Consider the following 8086-nt stretch of genomic DNA (forward strand, 5'->3'; position numbering starts at 1 on the left):
TGAAATTTTCACGTCCCACTATAGCAGAAAGGGTCTTTCTACTAGTTGCACATCAAATCTATGCTGTCTGAAGTGTTTTTCGAAAGTTATCAACATTTTTACCTTTGGCGTTCCGGAATCGACCTTATCTCAGGATGAAAAATCGTTTTCTGCATTGTCCCATAACTTTACAGGGAAGATTCAGAACATGAAATTTTCACCTCCCACTATAGCAGAAAGGGTCTTTCTAGTATTTGCACATCAAATCTAAGCTGTCTGAAGTGTTTTTCGAAAGTTATCAACATTTTTATGTTTGGCGTTCCGGAACTCACCTTATCTCAAGCTGAAAACGCGTTTTCTGCATTGTGCCATAACTTTGCAGGGAAGCTTCAGAAAATGAAATGTTCACCTCCCACTATAGCAGAAAGGGTCTTTCTAGTAGTTGCACATCAAATCTAAGCTGTCTGAAGTGTTTTTCCAAAGTTATCAACATTTTTATGTTTGGCGTTCCGGAACCCACCTTGTCTCAGGCTGAAAACGCGTTTTCTGCATTGTGCCATAACTTTGAAGCAAAGCTTCAGAACATGAAATTTTAACCACCCACTGTAGCAGAAAGGCTCTTTCTAGTAGTTGCACATCATATCTAAGCTGTCTGAAGTGTTTTTCCAAAGTTACCAACATTTTTATGTTTGGTGTTCCGGAACCCACCTTATCTAAGGCTGAAAACGCGTTTTCTGCATTGTTCCTTAACTTTGCAGGGAAGCATCAGAACATGAAATTTTCAGCTCCCACTATAGCAGAAAGGGTCTTTCTAGTAGTTGCACTTCAAATATAAGCTGTCTGAAGTGTTTTTCCAAAGCTATCAACATTTTTATGTTTGGCGTTCCGGAACCCACCTTATCTCAGGCTGAAAACGCGTTTTCTGCTTTATCCCATAACTTTGCAGGGAAGCTTCAGAACATGAAATTTTCACTTCCCACTATATCAGAAAGGGTCTTTGTAGTAGGTGCACATCAAATCTATGCTGTCTGAAGTGTTTTTCGAAAGTTATCAACATTTTTACCTTTGGCGTTCCGGAATCGACCTTATCTCAGGATGAAAAATCGTTTTCTGCATTGTCCCATGACTTTGCAGGGAAGATTCAGAACATGAAATTTTCACCTCCCACTATAGCAGAAAGGGTCTTTCTAGTATTTGCACATCAAATCTAAGCTGTCTGAAGTGTTTTTCGAAAGTTATCAACATTTTTATGTTTGGCGTTCCGGAACTCACCTTATCTCAAGCTGAAAACGCGTTTTCTGCATTGTGCCATAACTTTGCAGGGAAGCTTCAGAACATGAAATGTTCACCTCCCACTATAGCAGAAAGGGTCTTTCTAGTAGTTGCACATCAAATCTAAGCTGTCTGAAGTGTTTTTCCAAAGTTATCAACATTTTTATGTTTCGCGTTCCGGAACCCACCTTGTCTCAGGGTGAAAACGCGTTTTCTGCATTGTGCCATAACTTTGAAGGAAAGCTTCAGAACATGAAATTTTAACCACCCACTGTAGCAGAAAGGCTCTTTCTAGTAGTTGCACATCATATCTAAGCTTTCTGAAGTGTTTTTCCATAGTTACCAACATTTTTATGTTTGGTGTTCCGGAACCCACCTTATCTCACTGTACGTACAGACCAAACGCGACTTCCGCGAGCGACACGACTGATTTGCATAGAAAGTCAATGGGGTTGGGCGACTGACGGCGACCAGCGGCGACCAACATGGTAGCGACACGACTGGGGTGTGCAACGCTACAAGATTTGAGCTACATACGGCGACTCCGGCTACTCAAGACGACACAACTGGGGTACAGCGACAGTCGCAGAAGTTCACCACCTGCGGAGCGTTGACCAATCAGAGACCAGATCCGCAAGTGACGTGTCCCGGCGGAGGAGAAGCAAATCGCTGCGGTTGTTTACAAGCAGACTTTCCGCCGTCCTGAGAGTGTCTCAAATCGTGCATTTTTTTAATTTCCACCGGAACATAAATAGGAAGAATCTTGTCCGGAGGGAAAGTTCGCCACAACGGTGGCGTTCCTGGTGAGTTGAGACCTTTATTTACGTAAGTTTACTAAAGTTATGTTCGCCTAAACGCAATGTCCACCGAGTTTACGAGGCGAATGCACCGCTGCGACGGTAGAAACTACGTATGTATGGTGACGGGATAAATAAGTACTGTTTCTGATTTAATTAAATTCAGATGAGACGTCCTGAAGGGTCTGTTTATATGAGGGGAGGACGGTGACCGAGGAGCGGAGTGGTCAGCGGCATCTACTGTAGTGCCGTGAAGTGAGCGTTCTTCACCGTCCTCTCTCTTCTGGAGCCCTTCATCTCCAAGAGAGACCTCGGTGAACATGAGTGGAGAGGCAGCAGCAGCTGCAGCAGCAAGGTAGCAGGTAGGTTTGCACGTTCATTTAGTGGGGATATTCTGAATACTAGATTAATATATAAATATAAAAATGTATGTAGCTTTCTGTATAGCTTTTTTCTGTATAGCTTGTACAATAATGTAATCAAGCTATGCTGTCATTAAGGAGAGGAGGAGGATGGATCCACTCATGATGTTGGTGATGATGATGAGGAGGAGGATGGACCTTCCTCCTGGCCCTTGTCATCCACTGCTGCTCCTGATGTATGTAGAAATAGTATTTTCTAGCATTATTCTATTTTTTTTATTAAATGTTATTGTTCTACATCATTCAAGCACTGTCATAGTGACATGACTTGCTTTAGGTTAACTATTGCTGTCCTATACAGATTTTATTTATTCGTACTCATCACTATGGCATGTAATTGGACTCAACTTTCATTATGTGCAGGACACCGATGGAAGAGACCAACAGAGGAAGGGGTCCCCCGATGCTGAAGCTGAGCTCAAACATCTACTAATGTACTCCCTCCACAAACCCAGCTCAGAAGAAGGGACAGTTTTCAAGGTCCTCGTTCCTTCCAGGTTCCACATAAATTTAAAATGTACATGTTACTTTATCAAGCAAAACAACAGCTGACTGAAACCATTTGGACCCTTCATTTATTTTCTTTGTAGCCACTTTCATTTATTTTCTTTGTAGCCACTTTCATTAAAGAACCGGATGCCGCCCCACTTCCTCCGCCTCTCTTGACCCTCGTCCCTCTGAGGAAGATCCTTCAAAACACACCTACGTAGTTCACTTCAAGTTTGACTGTGATTCTGTGTGTATTGAATGAGTATAAATGAATGGGGTTACTTTATTTTTGCAAATAAAGTGTTTGACAATGAACATTTCTTTTTGTGAAAAATGGATTCACAGAAAAAAAATAAAATCAAAAGCACTTTGCAAAATATCAACAAATTGAGTTGAACACAGCTTTGTTTTATTGCAGAGATGAAATATATATGCAAGAACCTATGCTTTGTTAAAATAGGTGGCTGACTCTTGAATGAGCAATTGTGTTGCACTGATAACTGTTTTTTTTCCAAAAAGGAGAAGCCTCATCTTCAACAAAAACATATGTGGTCGGTGGCCGTGGTCCTCTGGTCAGCTCCTAGAAGTGGACCGTCACACCAACACAGAAGCAGTTGGTGATGAGTCTCCTGTTACCGAAGATCTGCAAAATATAAACCATACATGGATATGTAAACATACATATGTTGGTGATAATTTAACAAAGTATATATCAACCATACAACAGTGCATCTAGGATAAATTGTTTCATCACAATGCATTTAACTGCTGCATTCATTGATTACCACAAAGTGGCGCTCACTGAAAAGACTTTAGTGTACAAATTATTGACGATGACAGATTATATATCTCCGAAAATTACTTCAAGCATACAGCAGATACGACCGCGGAGTTCATGAACTGATGGTTCCGCCTGAAGTACCGCACGAAGCGGCCGTATCCCGATGACGCTGCTGGAGCAGGAAGTTAAATTCACCAGTGTGAGCGGCTCTGGCGAATGCTACGAAACGAGAGACGTCTCTTTTTCCATGTTTTCAATTAATAAGTAGCGATAGTTTGAGCACCGGCTCCGCCATCTTCAATCCACCGTCCACAACAACTTGAGACCACGCCCTGCGGCGACTGACCTACTTTCGATCCGGACAGGTGGCGACTAATGACGACTTGAGCAAGCTACCTGCTGCTGACGACTGGCGCTACAGCGACAGAAATGTCGCGTTCGGTGTGTACGTACCTTAAGGCTGAAAACGCGTTTTCTGCATTGTTCCTTAACTTTGCAGGGAAGCATCAGAACATGAAATTTTCAGCTCGCACTATAGCAGAAAGGGTCTTTCTAGTAGTTGCACTTCAAATATAAGCTGTCTGAAGTGTTTTTCCAAAGCTATCAACATTTTTATGTTTGGCGTTTCGGAACCCACCTTATCTCAGGCTGAAAACGCGTTTTCTGCATTGTGACATAACTTCTCAGGGAAGCTTCAGAACATGAAATGTTCACCTCCCACTATAGCAGAAAGGGACTTTCTAGTAGTTGCACATCAAATCTAATCTGTCTGAAATGTTGTTCCAAAGTTAGCAACATTTTTAAGTTTGGCGTTTCGGAACCCACCTTATCTCAGGCTGAAAACGCGTTTTCTGCATTGTGACATAACTTCTCAGGGAAGCTTCAGAACATGAAATGTTCACCTCCCACTATAGCAGAAAGGGTCTTTCTAGTAGTTGCACATCAAATCTGAGCTGTCTGAAGTGTTTTTCCAAAGTTATCAACATTTTTATGTTTGGCGTTCTGGAACCCACCTAATCTCAAGCTGAAAACGCGTTTTCTGCATTGTGCCAAAACTTTTCAGGGAAGCTTCAGAATTAGAAATTTTCACGTCCCACTATAGCAGAAAGGGTCTTTCTCGTAGTTGCACATAAAATCTAAGTTGTCTGAAGTGTTTTTCCAAAGTTATCAACATTCTTATGTTTGGCGTTCCGGAATCAACCTTATCTCAGACTGAAAACGTGTTTTCTGCATTGTGCCATAACTTTGCAGGGAAACTTCAGAACATGAAATTTTCACCTCCAACTATAGCAGAAAGGGTCTTTCTAGTAGTTGCACATCAAATCTAAGCTGTTTGTAGTGTTTTTCCAAAGTTAACACCATTCTTATGTTTGGCGTTCCGGAATCAACCATATCTTAGGCTGACAACATGTTTTCCTCATTGTGCCATAACTTTGCAGGCAAGCTTCAGAACATAAAATTTCCACATCCCACGATAGCAGAAAGGGTCTTTCTAGTAGTTGCACATCAAATCTAAGCTGTTTGAAGTGTTTTTCCAAAGTTATCAACATTTTTATGTTTGGCGTTCCGGAATCGACCTTATCTCAGGCTGAAAACGCGTTTTACGCATTATGCCATAACTTTGCAGGAAAGCTTCAGAACATGAAATTTTCACATCCCACTATACCAGAAAGGGTCTTTCTAGTACTTGCACATCAAATCTAAGCTGTCTGAAGTGTTTTTCCGAAGTTATTAAGATTTTTATGTTTGGCGTTCCGGAATTGACCTTATGTGAGGCTGAACACGAGTTTTCTGCATTGTGCCATAACTTTGCAGGGAGACTTCAGAACAAGAAATTTTCTCCTCCCACTATGGCAGAAAGGGTCTTTCTAGTAGTTGCACATCAAATCTAAGCTGTCGGAAGTGTTTTTCCAAAGTTATCAACATTTTTATATTTGGCGTTCTGGAACCCACCTTATCTCAGGCTGAAAACGCGTTTTCTGCATTGTGCCATAACTTTGCAGGGAGACTTCAGAACATGAAATTTTCTCCTCCCACTATAGCAGAAAGGGTCTTTCTAGTAGTTGCACATCAAATCTAAGTTGTCTGAAGTGTTTTTCCAAAGTTATCAACATTCTTATGTTTGGCATTCCGCAATCAAACTTATCTCAAACTGAAAACGCGTTTTACGCAATTTGCCATAACTTTGCAGGAAAGCCTCAGAATATGAAATTTTCACCTCCCATATAGCAGAAAGGGTCTTTCTAGTAGATGCACATCAAATCTAAGCTGTCTGTAGAGTTTTTCCTGAGTTATCAACATTTTTATGTTTGGCGTTCTGAAATCAACCTCATCTCAGGATGAAAAATCGTTTTCTGCATTGTCCCATAACTTTGCAGGGAAGCTTCAGTACATGAAATTTTCTCCTCCCACTATAGCAGAAAGGGTCTTTCTCGTAGTTGCACATCAAATCTAAGCTGTCTGAAGTGTTTTTCCAAAGTTATCAACATTTTTATGTTTGGCATTCTGGAACCCTCCTTATCTCAGGCTGAAAACGCGTTTTCTGCATTGTGCCATAACTTTGCAGGGAAGCTTCATAACATGAAATTTCCACCTCCCACTATAGCAGAATGGGTCTTTCTAGTAGTTGCACATCAAATCTAAGCTGTCTGAAGTGTTTTGACAAAGTTATAAACATTTTTATGTTTGGTGTTCCGGAATCGACCTTATCTCAGGCTGAATGCGCGTTTTCTGCATTGTGCCATAACTTTGCAGGGAAGCTTCAGAACATGAAATTTTCTCCTCCCACTATAGCAGAAAGGGTCTTTCTAGTAGTTGCACATCAAATCTAAGTTGTCTGAAGTGTTTTTCCAAAGTTATCAACATTCTTATGTTTGGCATTCCGCAATCAAACTTATCTCAAACTGAAAACGCGTTTTACGCAATTTGCCATAACTTTGCAGGAAAGCCTCAGAATATGAAATTTTCACCTCCCATATAGCAGAAAGGGTCTTTCTAGTAGATGCACATCAAATCTAAGCTGTCTGTAGAGTTTTTCCTGAGTTATTAACATTTTTATGTTTGGCGTTCTGAAATCAACCTCATCTCAGGATGAAAAATCGTTTTCTGCATTGTCCCATAACTTTGCAGGGAAGCTTCAGTACATGAAATGTTCTCCTCCCACTATAGCAGAAAGGGTCTTTCTCGTAGTTGCACATCAAATCTAAGCTGTCTGAAGTGTTTTTCCAAAGTTATCAACATTTTTATGTTTGGCATTCTGGAACCCTCCTTATCTCAGGCTGAAAACGCGTTTTCTGCATTGTGCCATAACTTTGCAGGGAAGCTTCATAACATGAAATTTCCACCTTCCACTATAGCAGAATGGGTCTTTCTAGTAGTTGCACATCAAATCTAAGCTGTCTGAAGTGTTTTGACAAAGTTATAAACATTTTTATGTTTGGTGTTCCGGAATCGACCTTATCTCAGGCTGAATGCGCGTTTTCTGCATTGTGCCATAACTTTGCAGGGAAGCTTCAGAACATGAAATTTTCACCTCCCACTATAGCAGAAAGGGTCTTTCTAGTAGTTGCACATCAAATCTAAGCTGTTTGAAGTATTTTTCCAAAGTTATCAACATTTTTATGTTTGGCGTTCCTGAATCGACCTTATCTCAGGCTGAAAACGCGTTTTCTGCATTGTGCCATAACTTTGCAGGGAAACTTCAGAACATGAAATTTTCACCTCCCACTATAGCAGAAAGGGTCTTTCTAGTAGTTGCACATCAAATCTAAGCTGTCTGAAGTGTTTTTTCAAAGTTATCATATTTTTATGTTTGGCGTTCCGTAATTGACCTTGTCTCATGCTGAAAACGCGTTTTCTGCATTGTGCCATAACTTTGCACGGAAGCTTCAGAACATGACATTTTCAACTCCCACTATAGCAGAAAGGCTTTTTCCAGTAGTTGCACATCAAATCTAAGCTGTCTGAAGTGTTTTTCCAAAGATATCAACATTTTTATGTTTGGCTTTCCGGAATCGACCTTATCTCAGGCTGAAAACGCGTTTTCTGCATTGTGCCATAACTTTGCAGGGAAGCCTCAGAACATGAAATTTTCACCTCCCACTATAGCAGATAGGGTTTTTCTAATAGTTGCACATCAAATCTAAGCTGTTTGAAGTGTTTTTCGAAAGTTTTCAACATTTTTATGTTTGGCGTTCCGGAACCCACCTTATCTCAGGCTGTAAAAGCGTTTTCTGCATTGTGCCATAACTTTGGAGGGAAGCTTCAGAACATGAAATTTTAACCTGCCGCTATAGCAGAAAGGGTCTTTCCAGTAGTTGCACAACAAATCTAAGCGGTCTGAAGTG

The 8086-nt window shown here is 40.8% G+C and overlaps 1 long non-coding RNA gene across 1 annotated transcript; it reads left to right on the top strand.

The window, feature by feature from the left end:
- The first annotated feature begins 1906 nt into the window (after nt 1-1906).
- Nucleotides 1907-2956, top strand: LOC128751747 (uncharacterized). The gene is made up of 3 exons (XR_008413292.1): nt 1907-2054; nt 2215-2410; nt 2834-2956. It is a non-coding gene; the product is annotated as an uncharacterized LOC128751747 (long non-coding RNA).
- The last annotated feature ends 5130 nt before the right edge of the window (nt 2957-8086 follow it).

The sequence above is a fragment of the Synchiropus splendidus genome, unplaced genomic scaffold, assembly GCF_027744825.2.
Source record: "Synchiropus splendidus isolate RoL2022-P1 unplaced genomic scaffold, RoL_Sspl_1.0 HiC_scaffold_21, whole genome shotgun sequence".
In the NCBI taxonomy this organism is placed as follows: domain Eukaryota; kingdom Metazoa; phylum Chordata; class Actinopteri; order Syngnathiformes; family Callionymidae; genus Synchiropus; species Synchiropus splendidus.